This window comes from Pteropus vampyrus, unplaced genomic scaffold, assembly GCF_000151845.1.
Source record: "Pteropus vampyrus isolate Shadow unplaced genomic scaffold, Pvam_2.0 Scaffold257, whole genome shotgun sequence".
Taxonomy (NCBI): Eukaryota; Metazoa; Chordata; class Mammalia; order Chiroptera; family Pteropodidae; genus Pteropus; species Pteropus vampyrus.
In genome coordinates, this window is record NW_011889038.1 from 1,021,035 (window position 1) to 1,031,602 (window position 10,568).

The 10,568-nt window shown below is 55.6% G+C and overlaps 1 long non-coding RNA gene across 4 annotated transcripts; it reads right to left on the reverse strand.

Annotated features, from left to right (window-relative positions):
- Window positions 1–6,998: 6,998 nt before the first annotated feature.
- LOC111729352 lies at window positions 6,999–9,638 on the reverse strand. Of its 4 annotated transcripts, XR_002776206.1 has the most exons (4): window positions 8,855–9,638; window positions 8,544–8,747; window positions 7,689–8,031; window positions 6,999–7,356 (listed from the first exon to the last, which is right to left on the reverse strand). It is a non-coding gene; the product is annotated as an uncharacterized LOC111729352 (long non-coding RNA). The 4 variants fall into 4 exon arrangements; XR_002776207.1 differs by lacking the exon at window positions 8,544–8,747 and having other exon boundaries at window positions 8,976–9,635; XR_002776208.1 differs by lacking the exon at window positions 8,544–8,747 and having other exon boundaries at window positions 8,855–8,975.
- Between the last annotated feature and the right edge of the window lie 930 nt (window positions 9,639–10,568).

Below are 10,568 nucleotides of genomic sequence, written 5' to 3' on the forward strand. Positions count from 1 at the left end.
CAGCCATGCCAGGGGAGCTGTGCTGCTAAGCCCCCACTGGGGACACAACACAGCAGCTATAATCAGGTCCTGGGGAGGAGGGGGAGCCCAGCACCGCAGGGCCTCGTCCCTGGGGAGTAGCTATGGAGACGCTGCTGCCTCCCCTTGCCTCTGCCCACAGGCCCAGGCCCAGACCCCTTCTCCACCTCCCTTCCTTTGCCTGAGACAAGGCCTCTGTCCCTGCGCATGGCCTGGTCCCCAGGGGACACTCATTGGGTAGGGAAGCCACCCCACCATGGTGGCGGCAGAGCCTCCGAAGCTCCCGGAGCTGTGCTCTGGGTAGTGGCCCGGAGATCCAAGCTTAGTCGCATGGACCCCAACCACAGCAGGGACTGCCTGGCTGGCCACGCTCTCAGCAGTGGTATGGTCCCCAACCTTCCACAGGCCATCGCTAACCTCCTCCATCCCTAGGGCTCCTGGCCTCACAGTCCTTCTCAGTGAGTGGCTGCAGGGGCAGTGGATGGAGCACCCCCACGGGAGTGAGGAGGCCTGGGCCGGGTGGGGTCTGGGCAGGTCACCTCTCTCTGTACCTTACACAGAGGGAGGCTCCAACAGGGGCCTCCAACGGGCATCCTACAGGGTCCAGGCGGGCCAGGTGAGACAGAGTGGAGGGTTTTCAGGACTGTGGGAACAGAGAGCCCAGGCCCTCAGGGAGGCCAGACGTCAGCTCCTTCCAGGTGCTGCCAAGGAGGTCAAAGACTAGGGTTCCAGAGTTTCTGGCTCCTCGGGAGAAGGACATCCAGATTTGCGCATGGAATGTCCAAAAATTGAAAACACCGCAAGACGGAGGAAACACATCCTTGGGATGAACCCAGCCCGTGGCCCCCCAGGTCACCGCTCTTTGTACACGAGTTGGTTAGTGTTAACAGAGAGGCGAGTTTCGGAGCGATGCCGGCCCTGGCCGAACCCCTGGGAAGGAAGCCCTGTAGGTCTGGGCCCCCCGGGAGCGAGGGGAGTTTGCTCACATCACAGGGAAGCGTCATCCTGCACACACCGAGTCCTCCAGGTGGCTGAAGCTGGCTTGCCTCTCTCCGATGAGGTCGGCTTAATTGAGTTGATTTGAAGTTAAAATCTCCCTAAAATGAGGTTTTTGAATTGCTCCATCTGTGCTGGTGGAGTTCCTTGTGTAACACAGGAGGGACAAGATGCAGAAAGTGAACCTGAACTTGAACTTTCTTCACCTCCCGGGAGGTAGAGCAGCCACTAGTTATGAAAGCCTGGGCCTGTTGTTGTCCTAAAGGATGGGCTGTGCGGTGAGCCAGGCCAGTGCTCAACCCACCCCGCACCACCTCCCGCACCGCCTCCCACGAGCTGGGAGGCCCAGGGTGGGTAACCTTTCCTCTCTGAAATCTCAACTGCCTCCCTCATAAAACGGGCTTATTTGTTGGGATTGTTGGGAGAACTGTGACCCCTGTGTGAACCTATAGCATGGCACCGCACACAGTAGGCGCTCAATAAATGTTAGCCGCTGCTTTTTCACTGCAGTTGAGGTGGACTGTGGCTCCTGGCTCCTCTGACACATCACCTGCTTCGGGGACGGCTCAGGAATCACTCACTCTCTCGCATCCCATGTCAAATTGCAATTATTTTCCCCTCCCTACTCTTTGTGTTTCTTTTCTTCCGCTAAAAGACTGTCGCCGAGCCCCTCCCCTGTGCCGAGAGTCCTGTGCTGAGCACGGGAATGGAGCGTAGGTCTGACATGGGCCCCACCTTGAGAAGCTGCCGGATGCCCTGTGCAGTTATAACACTAGGACGAGGTTCTCCGCGCTAACTTCCCATCCAGAGACAGCGCGTCCTGCACATGTTCCTGCCCTTGGCCAGGTAGTCTTGGTTACATGTCCCCACAGATGAGCGGCTCGCCACCTCTCTGGTGGTGTTGCTGCAGAAGCTGTAGGAGGAAGCCTCCTGGGTGTGCCTGAGTCTTCACTGGTCAGACCAGAGGTGGGACAGGTCCGCAGCAGTCACTCTGGGTCTGAGGTATCTGATTTCCCCAGGGAAAACACACACCTGGTAAAAAAAAGGTCTTGCAAACTTGGTGAGATGCTGAGCTCAGTCTCCAGGAAAAGCACCGTGAGTGATGGATGCAAGGTTTTACAAAACAGAGCCCCCCGTTCCCCATTTTCGCTGACAGCCCATGTACCAAGTAGAGAAAGAGACGATATCTCTGAGTGGGAAACGAAATAAACCTGGTACGAAATGCTGGCTGCTGCATGTAGGAAACTGGAAAGCAAGGTCAAGGTGTCCAGAGCCCCGGGCTCGGGGCCAGAACCCGCTACAGAGCAAAATAAAAACGTGGGATTAAGGATTTTAAGACGGTGGTAACAGAGCTCGCAGCCACGCCTGGGCTCCTGTGAGTGCAGGGCCTCCCTGAGTGTGGCTGAGTGAGTGTGGGCCCCGGCGGAGCAGCAGGCCGGCCCCTCTCGTCACCCGCGTTCGTGCCATGTGCCCAGGCCCGGGAGCACCCGCGGGCAGCTCCACTGAAGGACCATGACGGCTCTCCTTCTGCCACGATTTTCCCCCCATTACTGATGTGACATGCTAGCTGTAGAGCACTTGAATCCTCACAAAAGAAGGAAAAAGGCTTTCCGTCACTTGTGGGACCACCCCCAGAAAGAGCGGTGAGAACTCTTCACCTGGCTTCTACGAGAAACACGTGAAACAAATGAGCATCTCCGCATCTCATTATACGTATCATTTTATCTTCTGCTTGTTTCACTACTGGACCCTTAAGTCAGAGGACACCGTTCTACGCGTTGATTTTTAATGACTATTTAATATTCCACTGGATGGATTTCCTTAACCCTTTACTATTGGACACAGGTTATTTCCAACCATTTCCAATTCTCCCTATTACAAACAACTCTTCGAGGAACGTCTGTGTGCACATTTGCACATTCCCGCTTCTTTCCTAAGGGAGCGAAGGCTGTTAGGGAGACATGTGGGTTCCAGAAGCTTCTTAGGGTCGTTCTGAATTCCACCTCCACTTGTCCTATTGTGAAAAAGACACATTAATGATCGTGAAGCAGATAATGGTTCCTCATCCTACCAAACTACGGACAGGGCTTGGGGGTCTGGCTGCCTCGACCGCTGAGCCTCTCGGACTGGGGATGGAAGGGGATAATGCTTAGCATGGTGCCGCTCACAGGCAATACTCCACAGGGGTGGCAAGGAGAAGCAGGAGGAGGAGGGAGGGATGACGTTAGAGCCCCCTTGGGAGAGGAGGGCTCTGCAGGGCATCCAGCCACCCGGCCAAAGGCTCCTAAGGGCTGCTGACCCCAGCTCAGCGCCTCCCACCTCAGACGAGCAGCGTGTGTGGGGTGAACACATCATAGGCCGTGTCCCACCACCTCCTTCAGAGGCATCCGGGCTGTCTGGGAGAAAGAGAGGCGGGTGCCCGCCCTGTCACTGCCGTAACAAGGTCACGGAGTTAGTGGCTCGGACAGTGCAAGTGTTTTATCGTATAGTCGTGGACGTTGGAAGTCTGAACTGTCACAGGGCTAAAGTCAAAGTGTGGGCAGGGCCAGCCCCTTCTGGAGGCTCCGGGGGAGAATCCATTTCCTGGCCTCTTCCAGCTTCCAGAGGCTCCCAATTCATCTGCTCACGGCCCCTTCCTCCATCTTCCCAGAGAGGCCTTGTGTCTCTCTCTGACCATAGCCGAGAAAGGTTCTCCACGGCTAAGGCTTCGTGTGATTAGATTGGACCCACCTGGATACACCCAGGATGCTCTCCCAGCTCCAGGCCCTTAACTTCATCCACCTGCAAAGTCTTGAGGAACTTCCTGCCAGAGGCCCCACCCGCCCCGCGCCTTGCCCACCGTCAGGGCAGAGGTTCTAGGAACTCAGGCCGGTTCTCTGCTCAGCCGGGAGCTGCCCCACCTCACCTGAACCCCGCGGGCAGGGGTTATCTCCATTTTGCAGGTGGGCAAACTGAGGCTCAGGAAGGCCAGATAATTTGCTCAAGCAGGGATAACACAGCTGGCGAGGGCAGGGCCAGGGCTTGGTGATGGCCGGACCCCAAAGCCAGGGCTCCACAAGGCCCATCCCTGCCCCTAGAAACACCGTCTCTCCCACCCTCCCTTGGCCACAGCCCCTGATTCTTTCCAGAAGGGTGGCAAGCCTTCCTGCCTTGTTCCCAGAACAGGCCAAGTGCCCTTGGGGACAGAAGAACCACGGGGCAGACCTTGGTGGCACCTTGTGTGAGTGTGAGGGGGTCTGTGGTGGGCCGGGCGGGCCTGCAGGGGAGAGTGGTGGCCGTGAGGAGCAGGGCCTCATTGCAGCTTGCCATGTTGTGGAGGGTGTGAGTGTGTGTGTGTGTGTGGGGGGGGGGATATACGAGGGACGAGTCTGTCCTAGCCAGAATGGCAGCGGCTCTTGTTGGTCCAGCCCATCCACTGGGCGGCTTTGGGGTGTCTCCCCCAGCCCCCCAGCACAGCACACTGGCCTGGGCAGTGCTGAGCTGTTCTGAATAAGAAAACAAGGAAGAGGACGTTCCTGGGGCAGCATTTGGAACTGGGGTGGCACTTGACGCACGAAGGCGGGCAAGGATGCGCACCCCAAGGCTGAGCTCAGCTGAGGACACGGTTAGGGCTCCCTCGGCGCGGCCTGCTGCAGCCCCACCTGCCGCGGCGCCGGCGTGGGAGGGGTTAAGCCGCGGCGGGCACCTTGGCACCGCGCGCGGCCCAGAATGTCCAGCTCCCCACCCCCACTGCCTTTTTTCCTTTTTGCCTTTTTCCTTCTTAATTAATCATAAGCTGCTGCCCAATTTCAATATGGAAATGCCCGGGCCGGCCGCGCAGTTATTCCCGCAGCCGGGCGCCTGTCCGGGGCGCTGGCGGCGGGAGCACCGTGGCATCGCCCCCTTTCTGGTGTGTGTGAAATTATGCTCACAAAGGCAGCTCCTTATCTGAGTGTGTGAACTAAATAAATAAATAAGGGCTTTTGTTGGTGGGCCGGCTCCTGCACATGACTGTTTTGACTAAAGCGCCCGTGTTGTCTGTGCCTTTATGGGACTCAGGAGACGGGAGGCAGGGGGAGGCCCCTCGGGCTGGCTGGGCATCTGGGCCTCTCCCTCTGCTGGCACCGGCGCACCCCTCCCCGCCCCCCACCCCGCCCGGGCTGGGCTCCCAGGCAGCCTGGCACGGTGCCAGGCTCGCCGCTGCGCTGGCGGCAGGGCGGGGTGAGCAGTGGCTGTGCCGAGGACGTGGCCGGGCGCCCTGGGCGTGAGCAGCACCCCAGCCAGGAGGCCGGGCCCAGAAGGTGAGGGCACCCCGGTGGGTGCAGGGTGGGCCGGGCGGGCCTGCAGGGGGAGAGTGGCGGCTGAGAGAAGCAGGCACAAAGCAGGGCAGTGCCAGGCCTGGCTGCTACCTCCCAGCCAGCCTCCCTCCATCCCTCCCTCCCGGACAGTGGTTCGGCGTGCATGGGGCCCCGGCAGCAGCGCAGACCCAAAGCTGTGGTCTCGGGGTGGAGGAAGGCCCAGCGAGGCGGGGCCCCAGGCTGTCAAGGAGAAAAACATCCCAAGGCCTGCAAATTGCTGCTCTCAGCTTTTTTTTTTTAACTCCTCCTGCTTGGGAGAAAAAAAAAAAAAAAAAAACAGCGCTTCCTCTGGAGGCGGATGCAAAAGGATGCAGAATTTTAACCATCTCCTGCACTGGGGTTTTCCCCAGCAGCGTCTGGGCCCAGGCCTGGCACAGTGGCACCACGGAGGGGACGGGCCAGAGCATCTGAGGCCTCTTTCTGGGACATGCTGGAAAGCCAGACCCCCCCTGCACCCCCACCCAGAAGCTGGGCCCCGTCCAGGGGTGCGAGGGCTCACGGTGGGGGGTGCCCGGGGCCCACACAGAGCTGCCATGCGGTGGGCTACCGGGCACCGCAACAGTCGCCTCTTGCGTCACCTTCATGCATGCTTGGAGAGCTTGTCTCTTGGTGTTGAATGGGGTGCCTGGGCACCCGGAAGGGGACCCCAGCTCTGTGCTCAGGGAGTCTTGGTTCTCGTGGACTTGGAGCCTTCTCATGCTGGGATTCTGGGCCTTTCTCATGACTGGTCTAGGTGTTTTAAAAATAATATGGGAAGTTTTGTGGCATCTGGTGGTTGCACACACCACATTCAGGCAAGACTTAAGGAATAAAGTCTATAGGGAAGAAGGGCATCTGGTCACCCTGGAGTAGGGGGGGATATCAAGCAAGCCCTGAATACAGAAGCGGGGCTGGGCACCAATCTCCGGGTAAGGCGCCCAGAGGGACGGTCCAGGGAGGCACAGTGCCCAGGGCCCACGAATGTTTAAATTTTAATGTCTTTTCAAATAAGAAGAAAAAATGACTACAGTAATAATGTGTGACGATGAATTCAGCCTGGATTATATTCATCTTTATTCCAGTGCTGTCACAAAATATTTTTAATACCTGTGGAGGGAGAGGCCATGAAAGCGAAAGTATTCGGATTCACTAAAGTCACAGTGGGGCCCTGGGCTGGTCCAGTCTGTCCCAGGACAAGAGGTCAGATCTGGCTCCAGGGGTCCTTTGGGGGCCATCTGGGTGCCCCGTGAATCTAGTTTCTCCCAAGGCCGTCCAGGACAGGCCGACACAGGGCCCTTGTGCGTGTGTGCGTGTTTTTATGCACACACACGTGTTTTCCAAAGGAGTCGTCGACACGTGAGTGTGCAAGACCCAATTCTCAAGACAGGTGAGCACAAGCCTGGGGTCACGTATGGCTGGAAGGGCCTAGGGTTTCTGGCCCTTGCATGAGGTTGTCACTGGGCGGGAGACACGGTGACATCTTCCAGCCATTGTCTCCTGGTAGAAAGCCGGCTGCTAGGCCCGCGAACGGCCGCCTCCCCCACCCCGTACCCACGGCCTAGCGCAGCTCCGTCCAGTGGAAGCAGCGTGAGCCGCAAACGCAGCCACAGCTGTAATTTAATGTGTTAGCAGCCACATTTTTAAAAAAGTAAAAATAGACCAGTGAAATTCACTATAATAATACCATTTGTTTAATCTGCTTCCAAGACAGTACATTTCAGTGTGTAATTAATAGGAAACTATCGATGAGATGTTTTGCATATTTTTCACATCACATCTTTGAAATCCGGAGCGTATTTTGCACATACATCTCCATTCTGAAGGGACTCTTCGCATTTCAAAGGCTCAGTGGCCTCTTGTGGCCGTGGAGAGGGACTGTCCTGGGCAGTGCAGGCTTAGCAGGTCCCCACGGCCTCCCCAGAGTTGGGGAGACTGCTTTCTCTGCTTCCTTTTTGCTGGTGGGTCTTCTCGGCGAGGGTAAAAAGATGCTTCCACTAGTGAGTCAGGCCCCCGGCAGCCCTGGGCGCTGAAAGAAGGGGTGTTGAGGCCGCAAGTTTCCGGGACGAGGGGGGACTGCTGCAAAGGGTTCTCCCCCGTGCTCCCAGACGCCAGGGGGACGGTACAAAGGGCCGGCTTCAGGGTACAATAGTGGGGCAGTTAGTCACAGTGCTGGGCAGCGGGCAGGCAGACAGAGCTCCCTGTGTCTGAGCCTGGTCGCGCTGCAGGGCCCAGCCCGAATTCCCCTGCCGGCTTCCCATCCCTGCCTGTGGCCTTTTGTCTGGACCCCTCCCCACCGCCCGATTAACCCCCTGCTGCCCACTGCCGGCCTACCTGGCCGTCTGGTTGGGGCACGCTTACCAGGCTCCGGTTTCCATCGGCCACGCTGGCCAGAGGCAGACTCCTTCTGGAACCTGGTCTCAGGCCTGCACGATTTCACGGGAAAGGGGCGTTGGAACAGCTCGTCACCGAGGCTGTTTGTGCAGCGCGAGGAAGGGTTTTCGTCTGGCTAGAGAGCGCGGTGTGTGCCAGGCTCCCCGCTTAAAGATCCCATCAGATTTTGAGGGTGTTCAGCATGCAAGGGCCGTAGGTTTCTGGAAACAATGAAAAGCCAAAACTGTGGAAATTAAGGAGTGGTCTTGAAGCTGGTGCCTTCGCTGCGCGTTTCAAAGCGAACAGACAAATATTTTAATCCCGTGCCTCGCTAGATGGAGAAGAGAAAATAAATTAGTCATGTCCGAGCCCTGTCTGGGGACACTTTGAAAGCCGGACTTCTGTCAGCATTTGCTATTTCGCAGTTACAATTAAAACCTCCCCTTCTAGGTTAGAATCCTAGCGTCTCGGAGACGGGGTTCACTGTTTGTTTGTGATCTGACAGTTAAATCACTAACACGTGGCGAAGGTAACCCCCCGAAAGGTATAAAACACAGTTAACAGTCTCTCTCTCTCTCTCTCTCTCTCTCTCTCTCTCTCTCTCTCTCTCTCTCTCTAATTTAAAAATTATCTGTGCGGAGATTCTGCGCTTCGGCTTCTCTTTGCTAAATTAAAGGGGCATGTGTTTTTATTTTAGAATGCAGAGATGGTTTGCCCTGTGTGAGGAAGGGAAGCGAAATAAAGCGTCTTTTGAGAATGTGCCCGTCTACTTACAGCTTAAAAATCTCAAGCACCAGATATTCTTCCCGGAGGAAAGGAATGTCTTCAATCTATCCGTCTTACCTGTGACTTACGTTCTGTAATTATTTATTTTATCATGTAATCCTTGTCTAAAACCGAGGATGTCTTTGGAATATAAAAAGCCTACGTCTGTTTGCTCCAGGAGACCCTGGCGATTCCCTGTTAAAAATCCCTAAACGCCGAGTCGGCCCTGTCCGCTCGCTTTCCGAAGGGAACACAGCCTGCGGCAGCTCACCCCACTTCTGCCTGCAGAAAACAAGTGATGGGAGACATATGTTCGGCTCACATCATTTTGTTCTGATTTATTTTAAACCAGTTAAGATGATTTTAGCCCAAAGAGTGGTGTATCTTACTTGCATTCTGCGAGCCATAGGAATTTCAAACTGGAGGACGATTTTTTTTTTTTCAAAATCCAAATTTAGAAATCGCCTTTTAGAGTAGAAAAACCGCATGCTGCTTCACCTTTTAACTCACTTTTAAAGAAAGAGACTTAAGATCGGATACATTCGATTCGTAGACTTGTTCCCATCTGTTGTTATGGAGAGGCTGGAAATGGCCCACTTTAAAAAAAAATAAGGAAAGGCGCGTCCCCACCCGGGCGACAGAGTTCTTCCAGGGTGGACCCGAGCCCCAGAAATTCCACACACGTGCACGTGAGTCAGCGTCCTCTGCGTGTCGTTCCTCTCCCAGGAGAAGTGTGGCATTTGGCTCTAATGTCACCACATGAAAAATATAGTCTCTGCCTGGCTGAGGCACCGTCACACCTCACCCGGGCCCCTTCCCAGTGCCACCAGCACTCTGGAGCACACCTCTCAAGTAATACCCGGACCCTGTGCAAATAGCATTATTTTAAAGCAAACCCAACAAAATCCTCACTAATTGCAATTCCACGTTGGCCGCAGGCACCACCTCCAGTAACAGGGGAAAACAAACTGGATGCCAGGGAACATGCTAGATCCTCTGGGGAAACATCTCCCCTGTAGGAAGGTGCCAGGATCGGGGGTCTGGAAGCTGCCGTGGGGACGTGGGAGACGCCAAGCCTCCGTTCAAGTCCTGGGCTCTTAACTTTGATCCTCCGAGCCTCAGTTCCCCCAGATTGAAAACGAGAAGAAAGGGTCGTTGCAGAAATAGCACAGCAGGAGCCAATATTTGCATAGCGAAGCTGCCCAGTTTCATTTTCTGTTTGAAAGTGTTTCTCTAAAGGGTAAATTGCTAGAGACACGTGAACTGCCGTTATCATCTTAATACTTTTCCTGGCACTATCTGATTATTCTTGTTTACGTCAACTTGTAAGTATTAACGGTCATTTATTTTATTCTTATAATGAATCATATCTATTGGACTTATAAGAAACACAGTTGTATCAAGAATATGATCTTTTTCTAATTATAAAAGCAATACAAGCTCATCGTAGAAAATTTGGAAAATGCAGAAAAATGCACGTGAGAGAAAAATCGCTCATCCTCCTCCCCTCCGAAGCTCTGGTCCCTTCTCCACGTGCTGCCTTCCGGGCTTGCCTTGTCCATCTTGGAGCTGCTGAGTTCTGATAACAAATGCTCTTGGCTGGGTCCTCCTGTCCTCCTCGCGCTTCTGTTCTTCCCCGGGAGCCCACAGGCCGCCTCTTTCAGGCAGATAGGTGCAGGCCCTGGGGTTGGAGCTCCGTGGCAGCAGCCACCTTCCCCCCGCCGTGCTGGGACCCACATCGGGGCAGGCCAGACAAACCGCCAACATCGCCCCAAGGCCGAGCCCCGCCTGCAGGCTGACTGGCTGAGGGGACGAGGGTGTGCGGTGGGCCCCAAGTGTGGAGCACCGCTAGGCTTCCCCGCCCCCGCCCCCGTACAGGAGAGGGCAGAGAGGTGGGGGGACAGGAGGGACCCTGCAGCGTGGCGAAAAGCGGGCCCGAGGTTTGAAGTTTCAGCAAAGAAAGATGCTTGGGACAAATCGAAAGTACTGTTTCCTAGCCAGGCAAAGTTTTGTCAGAATTGTTGAGATAATGTTTTCAAGGTGTTCAGCTTTACCGTCCTGACTTAAATCCAGCAAGTTGGTGGTGGCGGTCGTGGCGGGGAG